The sequence below is a fragment of the Somniosus microcephalus genome, chromosome 13, assembly GCF_052327205.1.
Source record: "Somniosus microcephalus isolate GS21.2 chromosome 13, FLI_Smic_1.0, whole genome shotgun sequence".
Lineage (NCBI taxonomy): Eukaryota > Metazoa > Chordata > Chondrichthyes > Squaliformes > Somniosidae > Somniosus > Somniosus microcephalus.
In genome coordinates this window covers 20,047,842-20,073,577 of record NC_140999.1, presented here as the reverse complement: position 1 = coordinate 20,073,577, position 25,736 = coordinate 20,047,842, and the positions used below count along the sequence as shown (strand labels likewise).

The 25,736-nt window shown below is 42.5% G+C and overlaps 1 protein-coding gene across 5 annotated transcripts in view; it reads left to right on the top strand.

Annotated features, from left to right (window-relative positions):
- LOC147108116 (cold-inducible RNA-binding protein-like) overlaps window positions 1–25,189 on the top strand; it is a 37,825-nt gene extending 12,636 nt beyond the window's left edge. For all 5 annotated transcript variants that reach the window (XR_015080527.1, XR_015080526.1, XR_015080525.1 and 2 more), the window contains 3 exons: window positions 23,006–23,139; window positions 23,679–23,915; window positions 24,913–25,189. The gene's annotated coding sequence lies outside the window, so the exon portion shown is untranslated. The remainder of the gene's footprint in view (window positions 1–23,005; window positions 23,140–23,678; window positions 23,916–24,912) is intronic.
- The last annotated feature ends 547 nt before the right edge of the window (window positions 25,190–25,736 follow it).

The following is a 25,736-nucleotide window of genomic DNA, read 5'->3' as shown; positions in this document are numbered from 1 at the left end:
CCTCCCCCCAACTTGAATGCCCTCCTGTACCACGGTGCTGGTTTGCTCATCCTCCCTGCAGTCCCTGCTCTCGTCCACACAGGGAGAAAGAACCTCGTACCCGTCGGACAAGTGCAAGGGCTGAGGTTCCTCCAATGCTACCTTCTGGATCCTCATACCTGCCTCGCTCGTCGTCGCACCCTCCTGTCCCTGACAACGGACCAGATTTGAATTATTTAACCTAAGGGGTGTGACTGCCTCCTGGAACACAGTGTCCAGGTAACTCTCCCCCTCCCTGATGTATCGCAGTGTCAGAAGCTCGGACTCCAGTTCATTAACAGACAGAGTAGTAGGCGCAGGCAGGTAGTGCAGAGGTCCCCTGTGGACATCCCCCTCTCAAACAGATATACCGCTTTGGATACTGATGGGGGGGATGGCTTATCAGAGGAAGGCAGCAGCAGCCAACTCCCTGGCACCAGGGGTGGCTCTGCTGCACAGGACAGGAGGAAAAAGAGCAGGAGAGCTATAGTAATAGGGGATTCTATTGTAAGGGGAATAGATAGGCGTTTCTGCGGCCGCAAACGAGACTCCAGGATGTTGTGTTGCCTCCCTGGTGCAAGGGTCAAGGATGTCTCAGAGCGGCTGCAGAACATTTTGGAAAGGGAGGGTGAACAGCCAGTTGTTGTGGTGCATATAGGCACTAACGATATAGGTAAAAAACAGGATGAGGTCCTAAAAGCTGAATATAGGGAGTTAGGAGGTAAATTAAAAAATAGGACCTCAAAGGTAGTAATCTCAGGATTGCTACCAGTGCCACGTGCTAGTCAGAGTAGAAATAGAAGGATATTTCAGATGAATACGTGGCTGGAGGAATGGTGCAGGGGGGAGGGATTCAAATTCCTGGGACATTGGAACCGGTTCTGGGGGAGGTGGGACCAGTTCAAACCGGACGGTTTGCACCCAGGCAGGGCCGGAACCGATGTCCTACGGGGAGTGTTTGCTAGTGCTCTGGGGAGGGTTTAAACTAAAATGGCAGGGGGTTGGGAACCTGAACAAGGGGACAGAGGAAAGGGAAACAAAGATAAAAGCAAAAGATAGGAAGGAGAAAAACAAAAGTGGCAGTCAGAGAAATCAACGGTTTAAATCAAACATGTCCGCAGTAAATAATAATTCTAATCGGTCTAAGAGCGTTAAAAAACAAGCCTGAAGACTTTGTGTCTTAATGCGAGGAGCATTCGTAATAAGGTGGATGAATTAGCTGCACAAATAGGAGTAAATGAATATGATTTGATTGGGATTACGGAAACATGGCTCCAGGGTGACCAAGGCTGGGAACTCAACATCCAGGGGTATTCAATATTCAGGAAAGATAGGCAAAAAGGAAAGGGAGGTGGGGTAGCATTGCTGGTTAAAGAAGGGATTAACACAATTGTAAGGAAGGATATTAGCTCTGATGATGTGGAATCTGTATGGGTAGAACTGAGAAATACCAAGGGGCAGAAAACGTTAGTGGGAGTGGCATATAGACCTCCAAACAGTAATGCGGATGTTGGGGATGGCATTAAAAGGGAAATTAGAGAAACGTGCAAAAAGGGCACAGCAGTCATCATGGGTGACTTTAATCTACATATAGATTGGGCTAACCAAATTAGTAACAATACTGTGGAGGAGGAATTCCTGGAGTGTTTACGGGATGGTTTCCTGGACCAATATGTCGAGGAACCAACCAGAGATCAGGCCATCTTAGACTGGGTATTATGTAATGAGAGAGAATTAATTAGCAATCTTGTTGTACGAGGCCCCTTGGGTCGGAGCGATCATAATATGATAGAATTCTTCATTAAGATGGAGAATGAAGTAGTTGACTCGGAGACTAGGGTCCTAAATTTAAATAAAGGAAACTACGATGGTCTGAAGCACGAGTTGGGTAGGATTGATTGGGGAATGTCACTCAAAGGGTTGATGGTGGATAGGCAATGGCAAGCATTCAAAGACTGCATGGATGAACTATAGAAATTGTTCATCCCAGTATATGGCATAAAAATAAAACAAAAAAGGTGACTCAACCGTGGCTAACAAGGGAAATTAGGGATAGCATAAGATCCAAGGAGAGGACATATAAATTGGCCAGAAAATAACCAGTAAACCTGAGGATTGGGAGCAGTTTAGGATTCAACAAAGGAGGACAAAGGGATTAATTAAGAAGGGGAAAATAGAATATGAGAGTAAGCTGACTGTAAAACTGACTGTAAAAGCTTTTATAGATATGTGAAGAGAAAAAGATTGAAGTCAAACGTAGGTCCCTTGCAGTCAGAATCAGGGGAATTTATAATGGGTAACAAAGAAATGGCAGACCAATTAAATACATATTTTGGTTCTGTCTTCACAAAGGAGGACACAAATAACCTCCCAGAGATGTCGGGGAACATAGGGTCTGATGAAGGGGAGGAACTGAAAGAAATCAGTATTTGTAAGGAAATGGTGTTCAGGAAATTGATGGGACTGAAGGCCAATAAATCCCCAGGGCCTGATAATCTACATCCTAGGGTACTTAAGGAAGTGGCCCTAGAAATAGTAGATGCATTGCTGATCATCTTCCAACATTCGATCGAATCTGGTACAGTACCCATGGATTGGAGGGTAGCTAATGTTACCCCGCTATTCAAAAAAAGGTGGTAGGGAGAAAACGCGGAATTATAGACCGGTAAGCCTGACATCGGTAGTGGGGAAAATGCTAGAGTCCATTATAAAAGATGTAATAGCTGAGCACTTGGAAAGCAGTGACAGGATCGGACAAAGTCAACATGGATTTACAAAAGGTAAATCGTGCTTGACTAATCTACTGGAATTTTTTGAGGATGTAACTGGTAAAATAGATAAGGGAGAACCAGTGGATGTGGTATATTTGGACTTTCAGAAGGCTTTCGATAAGGTCCCGCATAAGAGGTTAGCGTGTAAAGTTAAGGCACATGGGATTGGGGGCAAGGTATTGACTTGGATAGAAAACTGGTTGGCAGATAGAAAGCAAAGAGTTGGAATAAACGGGTCTTTTTCCGAGTGGCAGGCAGTGACTAGTGGGGTACCGCAGGGATCGGTCCTTGGACCCCAGCTATTCATTCACAATATATATTAATGATCTAGACGAGGGAACTAGATGTAATATCTCCAAATTTGCAGACGACACAAAGCTAGGTGGGCGTGTGTGCTGTGAGGAGGATGCTGAGAAACTCCAGGATGATTTGGACAGGTTGGGTGATTGGGCAGAAGCATGGCAGATGCAATATAACGTGGATAAATGTGAGGTTATCCACTTTGGTGGCAAAAACAGGAAGGCAGATTATTATCTGAATGGCAATAGATTGGGCGAAGGGGAAGTGCAACGAGACCTGGGTGTCCTTGTGCACCAGTCGCTGAAGGTAAGCATGCAGGTGCAGCAGGCGGTTAAGAAGGCAAATGGTATGTTGGCCTTCGTAGCGAGAGGCTTTGAGTACAGGAACAAGGATGTCTTGCTGCAGTTGTACAGGGCCTTGGTGAGACCACATCTTGAGTATTGTGTGCAGTTTTGGGTCGCCTTATCTGAGGAAGGATGTTCTTGCCATGGAAGGAGTTCAGTGCAGATTCACCAGGCTGATACCTGGGATGGCAGGAATGACGTATGAGGAGGGATTGGGTCGATTGGACTTATACTCACTGGAGTTTAGAAGAATGAGAGGGGATCTCATTGAAACTGGACAGACTAGATGCAGGAAGGATGTTCCCGATGGTGGGGGAGCCCAGAACCAGGGGTCACAGTCTAAGGATAAGGGGTAAGCCATTTAGGACAGAGATGAGGAGGAATTTCTTCACCCAGAGAGTGGTGAACCTGTGGAATTCTCTACCACAGAAGGCAGGAGAGGCCAATTCATTAAATATATTCAAGAAAGAGTTGGATATATTTCTTAAGGCTAAAGGGATCAAGGGCTATGGGGAGAAAGCAGGGACAGGGTACTGAATTTGGATGATCAGCCATGATCTCATTGAATGGCGGAGCAGGCTCGAGGGGCCGAATGGCCTACTCCTGCTCCTATCTTCTATATTTCCATGAGCCGAAGTTCCTCAAGCCGCCAACACTTACTGTAGATGTGCTCACTGTGGATCACACTGGTGTCCACCAGCTCCCACGTGCAACAGCTGCAACACATCGCCTGCCCTGCCATCACTTATTTTATTTAATTAATTAGGTTTTCAAGTTTTGAAATATCAATTATCTTATGTTTAGTTTTTAATCCCGGCTCTTAATTTAAACCAATGCCCAAGTTTAGAAAAAAAGAGAGAAATACTCATCAACCAATCACTTACCTGCTTTCCTGTGTTGTCACAATTGGATCCCCCCCCCCCCCCTCAGCTTGGTACGTGCAGCTCCTGGCTAGCTCCTCGGATCCCCGCTGGTGTCGCTCCTCAGATCCCGCTCTTGCCGCTGGCCTCGGGAGCTGCTCCTTTTATCCCCGCTGGTGTCGCTCTTCAGATCCCGCTCTCGCCGCTGGTTCACACTTTGTTCATTGTTGGGTCTGGCTATAGTAGACAGCATGTGGTAACTTGAGCAAATTTGACTGCAGTATTTGTTTTTAAATAAATGTATGAAAGTGGCACATTTTTAAATTCAGTGGCTTGGTAATGGTAAGCTGGCATGTATACTGTACTGTGGGAACCCAGGAACTTTGTAGTTCAACTTTGGATTCACTTATGGATTCGTCTCTGTGACTGCTATTTATGTTCTGTTCAAATGTAACATTTGTTTCAACTCAGACAAAGGACTTAACATGTTATCTTATTTGCTTGAAGGCTAGCCTCACTGTTGGATTCCATGAACATTCTAAATAAATATGAAAAATTGCAAGAGCCAGGCTGGCTGGTTAATTAACAGTGCCTTGAAGTCTTGCAAACATGCCTGACTGGTTTCTGACTGATGTCACAGCAGATCAACTCCATTCCAGTCTCCAGGTGTGCCAGCTTAGAGCTAACACCAAAAAACCCCACTTAAATCGAGACAAGGTAGATTGTCATGCAGGGAGGTGCGAAGCTTGAGATGAAAAACAGATCACCTGTCAGATTTAACACTTTCTTATATCCTGCACAGGAGTGCAAGAGAGGTGTTAGTCAGCATGAGTTAGCTCCCCAGGCATATTCAAGTTTTGAATCAGCTTGGATTTTGTAGCGAGAGGAGGGAGTTGGAGGCCAGAGTTTAGAGAAGAATCACTTCTCAACTGTCAAGTGTTTTTGTTCTATCCTATGAAGAACTAGAGCATTCCATGATATTGTGCCAGTATTTAATTGTTGGATGCACTTGGACATTAGAGAGAGATTGAGGGGAAAATTTTGACATGATGAAAATAGGCAGCTTGGACACAGCTTTAGTAGTGGAGGAAATGGTGAAACCATGAATGTTGATAAATGAAGGTGTTTCAGGGTAACCATCAAAGCCAGGAGGTGATGGCTGTTAGTTAGACTTGAGCGGCATGTAGAAGAATTGTAAACCAAGATTTCTTTCCCATTGAATGATAGAGATCAAGATTTAGTGAGTCAGCTAATAGGGAGACGCAGGTAATATTGTAATTGAAAATAAGGAAATGTTAGACTTGCTAAATGATTACTTTGTGTAGGTCTTCACAGTAGAGGAAGACAAAGTACTGGAGGAAAATAACATCACAGGGAGAAACCTACTAGATTATACAAGTGTGGGGGGGACTGATAGTGGAGAAAATAATGAGGCTGCAGATTGACAAATCTCCAGTACCTGATGGTTTCTTCCCAACCCACGCCCCCATGTTGCATAGACTAGGCTTGTATTTCTTTGAGTATAGAAGATTAAGGGTGCTCTGGGTACCAGGAGAGGAAAGATGCACCGCAAAAGAGTAATGGAGATGAGCAGCCGTGGCGCGACTCTAAAATGGATGGGGCATATTCGAGTACGCAGTGCATTCTGGGTACAGACGTCCGCCATTGGGGCCCAAAATCGTGGACCAGTTCCTTTTCAGATCGGGCTGGGGAGAATCGCTTTTGCGAATTGAAAAATGGAATCATGTATTACTGTGTGTTCCCTGGCTGCAGTTCGGGTCTGTCTCTGACCCACAAGGTGAAAGTGGATAAACGAATGTGCAGCTTGAGCCCCGGCTCCCGTTCTATTTCTGTTCTGTCCTGTCCAGCGGGCTGGATAGACTGGCTTGGTGGGCCGGACTTTCCCCACTACTGGCTTAGGGCCTAGACGGCTAAAAGCACAGCTGCCAATGGTGGGGGATGGACAGGATGCCAGATTTGGAAGAATGTAGAGTTCTCTGGGTTGTAGTGCGAGTGGAGGTAAGCGAGATAGGGAGGGGTGAGGCCATGGTGGGATTTGAACGCTAGGATGAGAATTTTAATTTTGAGGCGTTGCTGGACTGGGAGCCAATGTACAATAGCAAAATATTGCGGATGCTGGAAATCTGAAATAACAACAGAAAATGCTGGAAATACTCAGCAGGCCAGGCAGCATCGGTGGAGAGAGAAACAGAGTTGCCTGGCCTGCTGAGTATTTCCAGCATTTTCTGTTGTTTGGGAGCCAGTGTAGGTCAGCCAGCACAGGGGTGATGAGTAAACGGGACTTGGTGCAAATTAAGATTCACACAGCCGAGTTTTGGATGAGCTCAAGTTTATGGATGGTGGAAGATGGAAGGCCAGTCAGGGGAGCGTTGGAATAGTCGAGCCTGGAAGTAACAGTATGGCTGAGGGTGTGATAAACTGGCATCTTGTCCATCCCCCATCATATGTGCTTGTGATGCAAAAGGATATTTGTAGTAATTCTGATCTTGATTTTTTTGAGTTGCGTACAATTGAGTTTTTCTTCTGGCAATATTTCTAAAGGAAACACTTGGTCAGTTACATTTTGTGTATATAGTACTTGTGAATGAAATGGCTTTGGCCATTGCTGAGCTTTCAAAAGAGCAGTACAGAAGATTCAGTTAGTTGTTCAACTCTTCGCTGATTTCAGTTAGATGTGTTTTATTTTTGTGCGCTCTTTTTTTGCAAAATGTTTCGGTATTTTTGTCATGTTTGTTGAAACTGCATTAGTTTCTCTTTCAAGTTGCTTACCTGCAAGTAGACTTGTATTATAAAAGTTATCAAAAATAAAATTTGAAAGTCAGAATTGCTGTACATTACGAAAAGTTAAACCTCTCATCTGTTTTCTAACTTCCAAATGCAGTTTAATAATGGGTTTTGTCACAGTTTGCTGTAAAAAGACATCATGTAGCTGGAGTTCTTTAAATAGAGGACAAGAGTCCAGTCATTGAATGAGGATTAACATAGTACAATGTTATTTGATCTGCTTTTATTACTCCAGTAACCAACACCACCTTATATGAGTATAATAATATGCCCACACAAATGTTGAGCCATTTCTGCCATCTTGGTACATACTCGGCAGAGGTCATCATTGGGCCAGAAATTCCAGGCCAGAAGCGTGAGTGCGGTCGGCTTACTCACGCTTCTGGCCGTTGGAAATGCCGGCGTTCAGCATGAACAGCGCATGCGGGGAACGCCGGCATTTCCAGACCTCGAGCGCGTGCGACTGCACAGGCAGCGCTTGCGCAGTGAACTTCGTGGATTTCATTCATGAAATCCGTGAGGTTAAGTCCTTAGAAGTTACACTGAAAAAAAGCAAGTGTAAAGTGGTTCATTGGCTGCGGAGGAAGATATATTTTATCGTGGAGCTTTTGAAATGCAATATTTTTGTTTGGGAAAGGGAGGGAAGTTATTTTAAGAAATTTTAAGTAAGTTTTAAAGTTAAAATTTTTTTTTTTTTTTTTTTTTTTAAAAAGGGTTTTCAGAACGGTAGGTAGAAGGAGCAATTGTGGCTGTGTGAATGGAATGTGAGAATGAGTTATGTATGTATGTCCACATATATTCCTTTACGTATATGTATGTATGTTTTATATTCCTTTACTATGAATGTATGTTTTTAATTATGATTTTCCAATAAGTTACTTTCTCTGAAAGTCATAATTAAATAATACATTCATACACATAAGTAAAGGAATATATACATAACACGCAAAGGAATATATACAGACATACATACTTTCAGAAGCTCCACGATAAGAAATATCTTCCTCTGTAGCAACTGTACCCATGCTTTTTTCATGTGTAAGTTGTAATGACTGGACCTCACTGAAAGCATTAATGAAAGCGGCGAATTATACTGCGCACGCGCTGCCTGTGCAGTCGCACGCGTTCTGCCTCTGAACCCCTTCGTTCAGAGGACAGGAAATGCCGGTTTTCCCCACATGCACTGTGCATGCTGAAAACCGGCATTTCATCCGGCCAGATGCGTAAGTACCCCGACCGTACTAGCGCATTTGGAAGGGAATTATTGGGCCAACATTTTACATGTCAATAAAATAAAAAATTTAACACTTGCACGACTTGCCCCCTCGCATCTGCGACTGAGGGTCCAAGGAGGTGCATTGCGCAAGAGGTCATCATCGCACGTATCCTCACACTGTTCCCTTTGGGGAACTGTATGAAGTGGTGGAAGGATTTATGGCCGTGATTAACGCTCATTCCGTGACCGTAACCATCTTTGAACCAGCCATTAGGGTGGTTAGTCCTATGGCGGGAGGGTTTTACGGGCTCCCACAACCCATCTGAGGGGGGGGGCCACCAACACCCACGGACGCAAGTATCCCGCTGGATGTCCACCCAGAATTTAAAGTTGGAGCTCCGACTCCACTTGCCGGGACTGTCTGGAGTGGGGTTCAAAACCCTACTCCTGGCCCAACGGCAGGGATGCTTACTGCTACGCAAAAGGCCCACTCCGCACAAAAGGTGACACCCATACGTTTCCTGCGCCTTTTCCCTCCCCGTGACTGGAGCCCTATGCTGCCATTTCACGTAGCTAATCGGATTGGGCGTTTGTCATAGCGGTAGGATCCCCGCCGCTGGGCCAGATCAGGGTAGGGTTTCGAACCCCGCTCCAGACAGTCCCGGCAAGTGGAGTCGGAGCTCCGGCTCTAAATTCTAGGTTGACATCCAGTGGGATATTTGTGGGTGTGGGTGGCCCCCCCCTCCTTGTATAGCTTGTGGGAGCCCGTAAAACCCTCCCGCCATAGGACTAACCGCCCTAATGGCTGGTTCAAAGATGGTTACGGTCACGGAATGAGCGTTAATCACGGCCATAAATCCTTCCACCACTTCATACAGTTCCCCAAAGGGAACAGTGTGAAGACACGTATGACGACGACATTGCTAAATAAATAAATGGAATTAAAAAAATTCTTTTAGGGCTTTTAAAAGTCTTTAAATTGCTTTAATTCTCTTTAAAACTACTTCAGATTACTCAAAATAATGTAAACATTTAAAAAAGTTTATAAAAGTTACCAAAATCTTCAAAAAACTTCCAAAAACCTATTTAAACTGCTGCTTTGCATGTAAAAAAGCAAAGCAGCTTGACAGAAACATTGGGGGCGTGTCCAGTGAAACTGAGACCTCAAGGGGCGTGTCTCACTTACACTGCATGCTCCTGGGTCCGCGCTGGCTGCACTCCTGGGCGGCGTGACGTCATACGCTGCCCGGGAATGTGCTTTCAATTTCTCCAAGTTCAGGCGTCCCAGAAGCTGATCGGCAGGAGCGCGGGGTAAGTGCAAATATGGGGCTTGCACGCGCTGCAAGCCCCGTTCTGGAATTTCTGGCCCAATATCACCTTCAAAAATGTGTTTTTATGGTGTTTAATCATTTTACTTTATTTGCTATTTGTCAGTTTCCTTTGTAAATTTAATGCATATGAAAAATAGTACTGGGTGAAGTAGTGTTAGAAAAACTGGTAGTATGGTTTACTGAATTACATGAACTTGATTAGGAACAGTCGGGCTGAATGCAGATAATTTTTAAAAAACTAACGCACGATAGTGTCAACTAAGTGTCTTGAGTGTGAACGTTTGGTGGCACTGGAGGGTTATCAACTGCTGTTTGGGTTAAGACAGTGATTTATGAAAAACACTATAGTGGATGAAGTATTAGCTGCTTAAATAGTAATTCCATTTGTGGTGATGCGGTTTTATTCTTCAAATCTATATGAAATTTTTTGAATTTTGGTACAGTGCATGTGACTGTATTGTCCCTTAATGAGATGTACAAAAAACAATATTTTCTGACTGTGAAATGTTACTTTGGCACTCGAGACTTTTTTTTACTTCCAGAATGCTTAGCTAATTTGCATTTTGTGTAATTCCGAAGTGATCTGACAGCGCACCAAATTCTGGGAAATAATACAAGCCCATCGTGCGAGGTAGTCCGGCATTGCTTCACTTTGCACAATTACAATATAACTATATCCAAGGCAGAGCAAACTTTTAAAACTTTCGCATTAAAGCATTTTAGAGTTGGCAAAGAACTGGCCGTCCGCCCTTTTACCTGATCTAGAGAACTATGTAGAGCCAGTTAGTATAACTACTGCCAGTTCCTATCACATTAAAGCAGGCATCTTGTCAAACGGATAGCTGCAGTGTACAGGACCAGTAGATTGCTGCCTTGTTAAGTACACCATGATTTAGGTTTTTTTGGGTTCCTTTTTTAAAACTAATTGCAAGTCAGGAGTGTGAATGGTATGATTAAAACAATGGAACATAATTGGGCCTGAATTTGCAGTCAGAGGCTTCCCACGGGCGGATGCCTCTGAGCCACAATAAAACTACACACCTACCTGATGGTTCTGGATCCACAGAGACTCGCGCACCTGGGTCTCTACACGTACGCCTGGGTGGAGGCCTACGTATCCCGGGGCACAGGCGGTTCGCAAGCGTCCCTGGGATCACGTGGGCCAGCCCAACCAATCAGAAAAGGGATTCCCATTATGCTTATGACGATTCCATTTATGTACGGAATCCCCCTAAGCTTAATAGGAATCGCCCAAAAAACACAGCACTGAAATAAAAAAAATTACATGTTTAAAATTAATTAATACAATTTAATTAAACATTTAAAAGAAAAATTTAATTAAAAAGTTTAAACATTTTTCAAGGGGCCAAAAATAACACTTATTTTACAGGGTTTTTTGAATGTTTAAATGATTTTTAAAATGTTATTTTAATACTTACTTTAACCCATACACTGGTGAAAGAAGGCCCTACGCCTGCTTTTACCAGGCGCAAGAGCTTCATGGGCATTTGTGGGGCACAACTTTCCACCAGCAAGTGTCCATTTCCTGGGGAAGTGGAAGAAGATTCTTGACAGATCTCAAGTTCCGGGTTTTCGCGCAGGCGCAGCGCATGCATAAACCCGGAACTTGCGAGGCCGGAAAAGCCAGGCCAATGTGTTTCATTTGATAATGAGGATATTTTTAAATTTAGTTTAACCAATTTGACATCTTGGAGTGTGCATAATAATAGGTTGTGCTAAGCAGTTATCTGATTGTTGAGTTACATGGGTGAGCTGCTTTATTTTGCCAGTTTGAGTGACTAGCTGTTGGAGAGGGGGCATCAAACAATTTTTTTCTACATTCTAGGAGGCTTTAAAAGTATGACCTGTGCAAACATTAATGAGAACACCTTCCTCCCCATCTGCTGCACTTGTGGTCCAGTAATCAGCAAGAAAATGTGAATGGTCTGGGTCAAACCGCAAGCCTCATGGGATTTAAAAATGGAGTCACTGTTCTAATATTTGGCTGGAGAAGAACAAGAATCCAATTTTGTTTTTCCCTTCCCAACCCTGTGATCATTGAGGCAAATTGCATATCCTTCATTGATACCCTTTGTAAGAGTTACTAATTTTACACAAACTGGGCACTGAACCGTCTATGATTCAGCTACTCTGATGGCTGCAAAGCATAGTACTATGTGGCACTATATGATCATTGGATTAGTCATTCATTTCTTTGAAATCAAGAAACCTTGCTTGAGGAATGAATTATATGCCTAGTGCCACCATTATTAGCATTGTGTCAGCATGTACTATTGTGTTAATAAAGTAAGAGACTGCAGCAAGCAAGATATTGTACATATTGCAAAACAACTTGGGTTAACGCCTTTAACAACCTGGCAGAAGATCTGTCAAAAACTGGTCATCTGATTGGAAAGCAAATTGGAAATCTAAGAGATCCAATTGTCTGGATTTCAAATCTAAAAGGAGGTTGTGTTGCTGAGTTAGTGCTGTTGGATGATCACAAGGTTGGAGAGGAAAATCGCAGAAGAATGTAGTATAATTCCCTATATCAGCCAGCAAAATCAATTCATTCTGGCCTAGTCACATGGCACACAAGTGGGCTGTATGCCCAACACCAGCAAAAGAACAGAAATGGAAAACAGTAAACAGACCATGGAAAAAGATGAAGTCACTAATTCTAAATACTATGTACTATATATAAGGAACTGAAATTCACTCCCAAGGTGAGCTAACTTTATATCATAATATTTTGTGTTGCATCCATTCATTTTATTTAAATTGTATTTTATATGCATTTTGTTCATTTAAAAAAAAAAAATCATTATGTAACTGCAACATTACAGTATTTGTTCAGTCTCTTGTAGAATTTGTTTTACATAGCCTAATGGCTAGTTGGAGAGTAATAATGGAAGATGTTTGGGAGCACAAGATAGATACAAATGAGGAAAGTCCACACTAGCTCATCTTTCCAGAAAAGCCCGACAGCCCTCCCACCCCCATCATGGCATCCGACTGTTCCTTAAATAATTGAGGTTTTTGCCTCTTGCCCTATCTAGAAGTCTGAATCATTCTGTGTGCGGAAGAACTTACTGACATTAGTCCTAATTTTGTCTTTTACTAGTTTGAACTTGTGTTCCCTTGTCTTATGTTCATGTTTTATTTTTTAGGTAGTGTTCGGGATCAATTCTGTCATGTCCTACCTTTTTGTATGCCTATATAAGCCTCCCAGTTGCCTCCTTTCAAGGTTGCAGTACACATTTCCCCCCCATCTTTCCTCATAATTCAGCCCTTATGGCTCTTCTCTGAACTGCCTCTAGGGCTTAAATGCCTTCTTTATCTCTGACTAGACATGACATAACTCCTCTAACAAGTACTTGCTGCTTTCTGTCCTTTATTAGCAGTTTTTGAGCTTTAAGCTTAAATATTAGTCTTTCATACAGAACTTTTGTCAAATGCTTTTTGGAGAGCAAGCTACACCACATGGGGCTTTCCATAGTCTATTTGAATGTTACTTCCACAACAGCAGTTGGTCAGGATCTTCCCTTCTGAACCCAAGTTGGTTGCTATTTACTAGATTATCTGCATACAGGTGATCAAGTTTATTCATAGTTGATTCCATTATTTTGCATAGCAATGAATGAGCCTGTAATTGCCTGTGTCTGCTTTTGTCTCCTTTTTTGATTATGGGTACCACACCACTAGTTTCCAATCTAGCATGACCTCACCAGTGTGCAACAATTCCCTCATAGTAACAGTCAGTGCATCACAAAACAGATGGATCCCTTGTCTCTCTTTGTACTGTTACATAAATACTAACCATCCCAGGGGATTTATTTTGAGCCCTTAAATCCTATCTAGAACTTCAATCTCATTTATGTCAGTTATTCTACTTGGATTAATATTATTTAGCACAACATGTTATGTCAACCCTGATGAATACTTGGAGGAACTAGTCATTTAGTACGATAGTGGATAGCTCTCCCAGCCTGGCCTTTTAATCTATTTCATTTCCTGTGCTTTTCCAGTCTTGACAAAGGGTTTGTCCCGAAACGTTGACTCTATTTTCTCTCCATGGATGTTGCCTGGCCTGCTGAGTTTTTCCAGCATTTTCTGCTATTCATTTAGTGTATTAACTATAGTATGTGCCTCTGCAGTTTTGGCCTCATTAGCATCTTTTAGGATTCTTGCCTCTTCTCTAACTCTTCTTACTGTTAAGATATTGAAGAAATTTCTTACTTTTATGCTTTCCACCTGCAGCTATGCTTTTATCTAGGGCTTTGTTTGCCCCTCTGCCCACCCTATTATATTTTTGCATGTATTCAAGTCTATGCCTGCTAATGCTGGAATTAATTAACCTTGCATACTAGCATTATGCATTCAAAGGTGTACCACTTGGCCTCTACTGATGTATTGTTGTGCAATGCCCCCATCCCATCAATTTGTTTAAGCTGTTCCCCCCCATTTCCTCAATGTTTATCCTTTTTAAAAAAAAATACATAATGTATGTGTCCACTCCCGCCCCCCTAGTCCTCTCAATTTCTGAATCTTAGATCATATTGAATTTGATCTTTTTGTGGTTGTTACCACCTGTCTGCATGTTTTCTGAGTCACTTGCCATTACCAAGCAAAGATATGCATTGCCTCTAGTTGCTTTGCTGATGCAGTCATTGGCCTGTATTTTCCAATCAGAGGCTGCCTGCGTGCGGAGGCCTCCGATCTGGAAAAAATTTGCACCCTTACCTGAGGGCTCTGGAGGTCTGGACATTTCCACTCCTGGGCCACTGCTCTACGAAATGTGCAGGGCCCAGGTATCCCGGGGCGCATGCGGTTCGCAAGCATCCCTGGGACCATGTCGGCCATGGGGAACCAATGAAAGAAGGGAATCCCCCTTCATACTTTTGATGGGTCACTCAGCTTAGACCTGTCAAAAGTATGAATGGGGATCACTCAAAAACACATCAAAACATTAAATAATTTTTTTTTAAATCACGTTTTTAAAATTAGTTAAAATTATATTTTAAACAAATTTAATTTTGAAAGTTTTTTACGGGGCTAAAAAGAAACTTTTTAAAGTATTTTTAAATGGAGAAATTTAAAAAAAAAAAACTTTAAAAAACTCTTATGCTAGTAAAAGCAGGCCTTACGCCTGCTTTTACCAGGCGTAAGATTTTTAAGGGATTTCAGCGGGCGGAGGTTCTGCAGAAAGCGGAACTCTCCACCGCAGAGTCCCTTCTCCAGGGCAGGCAGGATGATCTGTCAAGAGGATTCGGAAGTGCCGGTTTTCAGCGCATGCGCTTCGCATGCCTGAAACCGGCACTTGCGAGGTCCCCACGGGTGTGTACACAGCTCGTACACACCTGTGGGGATCGGAAAATACAGGCCATAATGTTTAGTAAGTTGTATAAAAACAGATAGTAAGAGTTTTTATAGTTATATAAAAAGAAAAAGGGTGGCTAAAGTAAATGTTGGTCCCTTAGAGGATGAGACCGGGAAATTAATGGTGGGAAATATGGAGATGGCAAAAACACTGAATGAATATTTTACATCAGTCTTTACGGTAGAAGACACTAAGAATATCCCAACACTGGACAAACAGGGGGCTAAAGGGGGGGAGGAGCTAAACACGATCAAAATCACTAAGGAAATGGTACTCGGTAAAATAATGGGACTCAAGGCGGATAAATCACCTGGACCTGATGGCTTACATCCTAGGGTCTTGAGGGAAGTGGCGGTAGGGATTGTGGATGCATTGGTAATTTTCCAAAACTCCCTGGACTCGGCAAAGGTCCCGGCAGACTGGAAAACTGCTAATGTAACACCCTTATTTAAAAAGGGCAGTAGACGGAAGGCTGGAAACTATAGACCGGTTAGCCTAACATCTGTGGTAGGTAAAATTTTGGAGTCCATTATTAAGGAGACAGTAACAGGACATTTGGATAATCATAATTTAATAGGACAAAGTCAGCATGGTTTTATGAAGGGGAAGTCATGTTTGACAAATTTGCTGGAGTTCTTTGAGGAAGTAACATATAGGGTGGATAAAGGGGAACCAGTGGACGTAGTGTATTTAGACTTCCAAAAGGCATTTGACAAGGTGCCACACAAAAGATTATTGCTTAAGATAAAAAATCACGGGATTGGGGGTAATATTCTGGCATGGATAGAGGATTGGCTATCTAACAGAAGGCAGAGAGTTGGGATAAATGGTTCATTCTCAGACTGGCAATCAGTAACTAGTGGTGTTCCGCAGGGGTCAGTGCTGGGTCCCCAACTCTTTACAATCTATATTAACGATTTGGAGGAGGGGGGAGGGGACCGAGTGTAACATATCAAAGTTTGCAGATGATACTAAGATGGGAGGGAAAGTAGTGAGTGAGGAGGACATAAAAAACCTGCAAGGGGACATTGACAGGCTAAGTAAGTGGGCAGAGATTTGGCAAATGGAATACAATACTGGAAAGTGTGAGGTTATGCACTTTGGCAGGAAAAATCGTAGAACAAGTTATTATCTTAATGGCAAGAAACTGGAAAGTACTGAAGTACAAAAGGATCTGGGGGTCCTGGTGCACGAAACTCAAAAGGTTAGTATGCAGGTGCAGCAAGTGATTAAGAAGGCCAATGGAATGTTGGCTTTCATTGCTAGGGGGATAGAATATAAAAATAGGGAGGTATTGCTTCAGTTGTACAAGGTATTGGTGAGACCGCACCTGGAATACTGCGTACAGTTTTGGTGTCCATACTTAAGAAAGGACATACTTGCTCTCGAGGCAGTACAAAGAAGGTTCACTCGGTTAATCCCGGGGATGAGGGGATGGACATATGAGGAGAGGTTGAGTAGATTGGGACTCATTGGAGTTCAGGAGAATGAGAGGCGATCTTATTGAAACATATAAGATTGTGAAGGGGTTGGATCGGGTGGATGCGGGGAAGATGTTCCCGATGATGGGTGAAACTAGAACTAGGGGGCATAGTCTTAGAATAAATGGCTGCTCTTTCAAAACTGAGATGAGGAGGAACTACTTCACTCAGAGGGTGGTAGGTCCATGGAATATGCTGCCCCAAAAGGCTGTAGAAGCTACATCATTACATAAATTTAAAACAGAAATAGACAGTTTCCTAGAAGTAAAGGGAATTAAGGGTTACGGGGAGCGGGCAGGAATTTGGACATGAGTCTAGGTTCGGATCGGTCATGGCCCTGTGGGTAGCGGAGCGGGCCCAGGGGCCGTGTAGCCTGATCCTGCTCCTATTTCGTGTGTCTAATTCTGTTAGATTCAGGAGATGGTTCTGTGATAGTGGATTGGCGGTTAGGATCAGATCAGCCATGATCTTATTGAATGGCGGAGCAGGCTCGAGGGGCCGATTGGCCTACTCCTGCTCCTATTTCTTATGTTCTTATGAGTCCAAGCCATATCAACTCCTGATTCCGAGCTACTTGTGTAGCCCCAATTTTTTATTTGATTAATTAAAGTCCCCATTAAAATAAGTTTCCTGTTTTCACATACCCTTCTTAATCTTCATTGAGTAAACTCTCTTCTCATTCTGACCTGGCACTCTGTAGCAGGCTCCTATACCAAATTTCTAGCTACAAGCCAACTGCCAGCATCTATTGGAAAATTGTGGGTGTGTTGTCTATTGAAATCAGTGGACGGAAAATCATGGTTGTGTTTTCGGATGTGTGCAAGGTTTTTAGGCACAGCTACATACTCATAACCTTGTGTTAGCTTTACAGATATCCAACCAGAATAGCTCAATAATGTAACTATCCATCTCCCAAGAGAACAACTCATTTAATTCCCTAGGTGCCCCTGATATAAAGGACTACATTGCCTTCTTTCTTGGATGCTGGACTCTGCTTTTTCTATTATCATTACATTGGGCACTGGAGGTTTCAGAGATTCCTATTACATCTTCCCATCTGCTATAATGGCCTCCAGTTCAGGTAATTCACTCCCAACACTTTTCATATTCATATATTCATTCATCTTGTTGTAGATGTGTATCCTCTTTTGGCACCTGATGGCTACTTTCTACTCTTTGATCAATCTAGTTTTAGATCAAGTTCTCTTTCTCCGCCTCCACCCACCCACGACCTTTATGACTGTAACTGCTTCGATATTCCCCCGCAATTCTCATTGTCCCTACTTAGTTTGTGAAGTCTGTCTCTTTTGTAAGAGTCCTTATTTTTCTGAAAATATTTTTACGTGGCATTGTTATCACATCAGATTGCAAGCAGAAAATAAAAAATAAAAAGTTTAAAGGAACAAATTATGAGCCATGATGGGAGAGTTGGCTGAAAAATTGATGAAAAAGATGGGTTTTGATAAGGCTTATAAAGGTGGAGAAGCAGACATAAGGGAGGGGACGGTGTACAGTAGTTTGGCATACTGAAGGGTGTGCGGGGTGGAAGGTTGTAGAGATGGGGTAAAGCCATGAACAAATTTGATTTTTATGCATTGGAGGACATGAAGGCAATGTCGGGTCAGTGAGGATAAGGGATGATCGGTGAATGAGTCTTAGTGCAGCATAGGATACGGACAGCTGAGTTGGAATTTATGGAGGCTGGAGTGTGGGGTGCCAGCAAAGAGGACATTGGCGAAATTGAGCCGAGAGGGGACAAAAGCACAAGTAAGGGTTTCAGTGAGGATGAGGTAGTGACGAGAGCTGAGCTGAGCAGTGTTGCAGAAGTGGCAGTGAGGTTTCTAAGATGTGGGATTTGATGTTCAGCTGTGAGTTGGAACAAAATCAAAGTTTTGCACAGTCTGGTTCGACCTGAGTGAGTGGCCAAGGAGGGAGATTGGAGTCAGTGGCAAGGGAGTTGAGCTTAATCCAGAGGCTAAAGCCATGGCTTTAATCTTCCCGATTGTTCAGTTGTTGGAAATCTTGACTGATCCATGACTCAATGTTGGATGGGCAGTCTGAGCACTTGGGTGGTCAAGGGAAGTATTGGGGAGGGAGAACTGGGTGTGCTCACCAAACACATGGAAGCTGACCCTGTACCAGTGCATGATGTCATCAAGGGGCAGCATGCAGATGAAGAGGAGAAGCCTAAGGGGATACATCCTTGTGGAACTGACGGTACCTGTGTGAGGGTGGTAAGAGAAGATAGTGATGCATTGGATGTGCTTGGACAGGTGTGAGTGGAACCACCCAGTCCTATTGCCATGCTTTCCCCATTGTACAATGTATTATACTCACTGAGAAACACAATGGGAGATCAACCTACATGCAATATTGATTATTTCACTTATAAGATATTAAATTTGCTATCTCTTGGTGACCGACTATTAGGATCACATCTTGCTGCTTTGGAGTCATTTCTGTGTCACACTGGATTGAATTTGCACTCAGTGCAGTATAACTCCAGCCTTGCTGCATTTCCCACATGAGTTAATACTGTTGATTTTAGAAAGAAACTTTCCAGATTGTCTTGAGAACCCATAAAAAGACTTAAAACAAAATATAGATACATAGATTTACAATAGTGCACCTTTTAGATGGTTGGCGCCACCATCTCTGGGTAAACTGCACCTCTTGGTGGCCAGTTATAAAATGTGCATGTCCATAGGCAAAACCTGAAAGGAAAAACTAATTTAAAGAAATGAGTTCAAGCAGAAAACTATGGAAATATATAACGGATATATCAGCATCTAAAACTGAAAACGATTTAATGCTTCAGGTTGGAATACTTTTTGTGCTTCTGGTTGCCATGCTTTGAAAGCGATATACATGTATTGGAAAGGGTGCAGAGAAGAGCAACAAGAATAATCCCAGATGAACTATTATCAGTTTGGCTCATTTAGTAGCACACTCGTCTCTGAGTCAGAATGTTGTCTGTTCACGTCCCGCTGTGAACTTGAGCACTTACTAGCCAGATACCCAAGATAGTCGAGGGAGTGCTGTTGTGTCAGGTGCCCTCTTTCAAATACAATGTTAAACCGAGGCCCTGTTCAGGTGATGTAAAAGGTACCACTATTTGAAGAGCAAGGAGTTCTTGTCTCCTGGCCATCATTCCCCCCTTAAATCATGATCATTCATTTTAATCTATGTGACCTTGCTATGCACTGATTGCCTATATAATAGTGACTACATTTCAAAAAAAAGTAAAGCTGTAAAGTACCCAAGGTAAAATGCTATATAAATCCAACTTCTTTCTGAAGTTAGTACCATGTCAATTTAAAACCAATCTTAGAAATAACATCTTTACTTGAGTGATAAACGTTTGTAATGATCTACCCGATAAGATAATGGAATCAGATACATCAGTTGGATGCTAAGCTGGGTGAGTTGAAATCGTGGAGGTAAATTTGATGGGAGAAATAGCCTTTTCTTCCTCTTCACTTTCTTGGGAACATTGATGAAGCACCACAAGTGTTAAATTTTATTCCCAGCATTTTAGTTCTTTTTTAACACTATGTACAAGCATTCAGTATAAGATGTAGCCAATGTGCTCTAATCAAGGTAAAGCATAAAACTACTTCACTTCCAGTTGAAATACAAAGACCGTGGGGCAGTCTAGACTCTAGAAAGTATTTCTTTACACCGAGGATGATGATCAGTTGGAATGTATTGCTAGAAAGCGTGGCCAAAGCCCAAAAAACGACTTGCATTTAAATCGTGACCTAAACATAGCAAAACATCCCAAAGTGCTTCACAGTTGGCCAGTACTCTGGACTCATGCTATGATTGGGGGAGGTGAAAGTTGATATTCTGGGAGGATGAGATGAAATGGGCTAATTCATCTGAACCTCACTTTTAATTGCAGCAGACAGTGTGAATTTGAGGGTGTTCTCCATTTACATTCTGTAGTCCTGGGCTATAGAATCTAATCATACAGCACAGAAGGAGGCCATTTGGCCCATCGTGCCTGACGGCGCATTGAGAGAGCTATCCAATTATTCCTGCTTTTTGCCCACAGCCCTGAAAATTTTCCTTTTCAATTTATATATCTAATTTCCTTTTGAAAGTTACTATTGAATCTGCTTCCACCACCTTTTCAGGCAGTGCATTCCAGATCATCATAACTCGTGTTTAAAAAAAAATTCTAATTTTCCCCCTGGATTTTTTTGCCAATTACAGGAAACTTTGTGATATCCGGCACCGACGGGACCGGCGTGTTGCCGATCTATCAAAACTGCCGATCTATCAAAACTGCCGGACATACAAAGTTAATGTTGAAGCATACGGAGGTTTTCATCTCCGTATCTGACAACAAACACTGTTGCTTAGCAACAGCTAAAGAGTCGGCTGCAGCTGCAAGCGTCTCTAGCTGAAGCTGTTGCTATAGCTACAGACCTTGCAGTGCCTGACTGGGGGGAAAAAAAGAACGAGATCTAAAAAAAAACTTATGGAAAACGGCTCCTGATTTTTGCCGTTAGATCGGGTATTCTGGACATAAAACCTCCAGATAAACCAAAGTTTCCTGTATCTTGAATCTGTCTCCTATGGTTACCGATCCTCCTGCCAGTGGAAACAGTTTCTCCCCATTTATCCTCTCAAAACCTCTTGCATATTAAAAAAAAACTTTTTTTTTTTTGAGGGGGTGGAATTAAAAAGAAAATAAACTTTTATCTGTTATTAAAACATGAATTGAGATTTAAACTGCTGCCAGAGGATTAATTGCTTATCTTCAATTTTTGCCCCTCATCTGAGGTACGGTCCTGCAGATGCTGGCCACCTTCTGCCACCAGCCCTAATTAGTCAGCAGGCTATTCAATTATGGGAGCATTAAAATTGTCCAATCCTGTCTTCACCCACTGTCCACTCATGCACTTTCTCTTGGGACTCGATGCGCTTTTTAGGCAGATAAAGCGAAGAGCAGCTAACCTTGTATGTACCAGGAATTGCACCTGGACCTTCCTGGTTTTTATGGCTAAGCTCTTAACAAGCAAAGCTGAGCCACGCAAGGAATCTTTTGATGTTTCATTCTATTTTTCAGTTTTTGAAATAATATCTTGCCTAAAACACTGCGGCCTAGAAATTGAGTGCCCTTAGCGCCGATTTGGCGGCGCTAGAGGGCCTAGCGCTGCATTTGGCGCCGGCGCCGAAATTGCCTGGGGCCCTTACACCGCGGTAGACCGGTAGCGCTGCGCCGGCACCGATGACGTCATCGGTGTGCGCAGCGTCCCGGTTGCCATGCCGACGGGCCCCAGCGCCGAAATTCAGTTGCGGCCGCCTCGCCCGTGACAGCCGCAACTAAGACTCTGGCAACAGAGTCTTACGAGTCTTTGCGCCGGCGCATTAAAGGCCCCGCGGCGGCCGGCCGCTTTCCCGCCGGCCGCCTGGCCGCAGCTCCCTCCCCGGACTTCCCCCCCCCCCCCCCCCCCCCCGGAACAGAAGCAAGCCCGGCACTTGTCCGAGGTGCCGGGCTCATTTTTTAAAAGATTTTCGCGGGCCGCGATCGGGTGCAGGCAGCTCCTCAAGGGAAGGAGGAGGCCTGCACTTCCCGAGCCTGCCGCACCGCATCGGGTGCCGCAGCGCTGGAATTGCGGCGCGAAACGGCAGTTAGCGCCGATTTACCGCCGCAAAGACCCTTCAGTAGCGCCGGCAGCCGTTTGGGCGCGGCCCTGCTGAATTTTTGGCGCGCGCAGGGGGACTTAGCGCCGGCACTAACTTCCGGCGCTAAAGCCCTGGCTAAGCCAAAACTCAATTTCTAGGCCTGCATCTTTTAACTTCCCATTCTACTTGTTTTAGCTAGGATTTCTTGCTAAACTGTTCGTTTACCTTCTTGTGAGAATTTAACACTTGAATAGTCACGAAATCTACGTAGCTAACCACTTCAGAATTGGATCACAAGAAGTCAAAGCCACTTCCATGCATCACTGGTTTGGTTGCATCAAAGCATCTTTGCATATTGAGATGAATTTATTTCATCACTTGTCAGTTCTTGCTAAGTGCTGGTCAAGCGGGTGAGCATAAAAATGTTAGTGTTTAAACACTTGATTATTTAGGTTGATCTGTTCCAAGTGTTGCTTGTGCATTGATACTGGACACTCAACGTCTTGTTGCTGTTGGTCTGAAGTAGAGTTCTCTCTCACTCTCAATTTACTCCCTCTGCTTCCAAACCTTTGAGAATATTCTCTGTCCCTTTCTCTTCAGTGTTATTATTTATTTTAGTTTATAATTAATCCTCTCCATTCCACCTGTACACTTGTACTTTTGAAGATCCACTTGCAGTTCAGTATGGTTAATGTTCCTAGGTCACGGGCTGGGTCAAATAAAAAGACTTTTAACTGCATAATTAAAGGATGAAAAACATGCATTCTGTTCACAAAGGTTAAGATCCTAAATTATGAATTTTACTGAAGATACTATTGCAGTTCGGTATGATTAATGTTCCTCCTTTGGTTTCCTATTGCAGATCAGAATTACCATTTGAGGTTGTGTTGGGTGCTCATTCGCTACGAAACAATGAAGCACAGACGAATTCAGGGTTACTTTCATCAGCTGGAATATAACAGTATCACAAAAGTAAACAACATCATGCTTCCCAAGGTAGTGTAAGAATTAGAAAAAAGAGTATCTCTAAGTTTCCAATATACAGTCTGCTTCTCTTAATTTACTGTAGATTAATACAAATTATTGGATCATTTTCATTTTTAGCACTAAATTACCACTGCTGTGTTATTTACATTGCTTATTTTGAGTTATTGGATAGCTTGGCATTATCAGGAGTAGTTTGAATATATTTTAAAATAAACAGTTTTAGCTAGCTGCTGCTTAGTTAAATTCTCCATTTTAATGTACCAAAAGGAAAAGATCGCATGGCACTATTTGAAGAGCTGGGGAATTCTGGTGTCCTGGCCACTATTTGTCCCTCAACCAACATCACTAAAACAGATCATTTATCTCATTGCTGTTAGGGGACCTTGTTATGTGTATTTTGGCTGCCATATTGAACTACATTACCACAGTGACCACACCAAGTATTTAATTAACTGTGAAGCACTTTGTGATTTCCTGAGATATGAAAGGTGCTATATAAATGTAAGCATGCTCTTCTAATATTTCTTTTGCATTGTGCCCAATTGCAGCTTGATAAGAAAGGGACTCTTTGACACTTTGAAAACCATCAACCTTCCTTAAAAAAAAAAGAGAAATCTTTCTGATGGATGAGGAGCAAATGATAAAGGAAAATATCCTGAGAAATAAGAAGCGAATATAATGGTCATAAGCAATGCAAAGTGCAATAGACTGCATTTGTTTGATCATCTGGTGAAGGATACAAGGATATGTGCTGGTGACTTGAATGGGGAGAAAAGATGCCTCTGGTAAGTATTTCACACACTTTAATTTTCAGTTGAAATTTATTCTTCATTTTCACCTATGTACAGCTATGGTTCGTGCTCATTTTTCAAACCAGTAGTTTTTCTGTACACATTGTCGATTAGTAAATTACATAAAAAATGTAAAGGGGTGGGCCTGCCTCCTTGCTAAATTTTCATCTTGACAAACACGAGTATTACGTGTTTATAAGTTTAGCGCTGTATGAGCCAGACACATCCAGTTCTACCATTTTGCTGGCTTGTAATACTTAAAATCAATTCATTGAATTTTGTTCTGATTACCACTGACGATGCTCCCTGGAACAACTCACGGTGTTATTGCCACCCTCTTATAATTTTTTATACTTAAATTTTGTTATGGAAAGTGAACGTTGACGAGCAGAGCAGGCGCCAGTTGCCCAGGAGCCTTTGAGAAGAGAAAAAAACCAGGTTGACACCAAGGATGCAGATCACCTTGCCAACACAGTGTTCCAAAAAGGGATCCTCCCACTCCAAGCCAGTTTTCTCTGTTTCTCTTTCTGTCTGCCTTGCCCCCTCCGTCTTGGCTATTTACATGTTCTATGTCTTGTAAATGTCTTTTAATTTCTCTCTCCATGTCTCCTGTTGTCTCTTAATATCATGCCTGACTTTTAAGCCAGGACATCCTACTTCCTCGTGTGTTTTTCCCTCCCCTTTCACTTTGTTCCTTTTTAAATGTGGTTCATCTAATATTTTCAAGTTTTGACAAAGGGACTACAACTGAAACATTAACTTGTATGTTTTCTCCAGGTGTTTCTGATTTCTAGCATCTGCAATTTTTGCTTTCTGTCGTGTTCATAAATTGTATGGAATATGAACATTTAATGTGAATTTAAACATAAATTAATGCAGTCCTGAAGCAGCATTTTATTTTTGATGGCTACATAGTTTGTCAGTGAAGTACTTTGTTTATTGTAGTTGCATTTCATTTTTTTTAAATGTTGAATACTGGTGTGTTTTCCAGGGGGATTCTGCTGGGCCACTGATTTGCAAAAAGAATGAGGTTGAAGGATTACTTTCCTTTGGCAACGATTACAACGGTCTGATTGAGCCAAATGTTTACAAAAGGATTTCCAGTTATATCGCCTGGATCAAGAAAATTACTAAGTAAAAGGAAAACAATCATGTAATTCTGCATGTTACTGAAAACCGTCTGATGAAAAGGGCTATGTTAGCAATGGGAAACATTATCTTGCTTGATTTTGCATATACAAAATAAATGCTTGAATTATTAAAATTTACATTGTAAGTGTTTATCCTCTTTGGTGTTTTAGATGGTTCTTGGCTGTATTAGTGAATAATCCATTTCTCCATAAAGTCATTGGAATCAGTAAATGGTGTCTTGGAATCTGAACTCAATCCAAGTCAAACCCATATTTGCAGTAATTAATACTCTTAGTTCTGTTAAGACAAGTGGTACCACTTTTCTGGTCTCTGCAACACTGCCTTAATAGACCTTTGGCACACAACTTCAGTACACCATACTGGAGGCTAGTATAGAGATATGAGGCCAGGGGATAGTGCTGTGCACTCAGAAGCTCCAGTTTAAAAAGCTACACACCAAGGCCATGAATTATCATGCCACAGAATGTTTCCTGGGACTGTGGGTAGGGCTACACATGCACCACATATTTAATATTACAAAATACAAAGACATTGAAGCCAAACTTCATTAGAAACTAAAATAAAATCATGCTATAGAGTCCATTACAGTCAACTTGGCTCAGTGATGGCATTCTAGCCTATGAGTCAGCACATGGGTTTAAGTCCTGCTCCAGAGACTTTAAA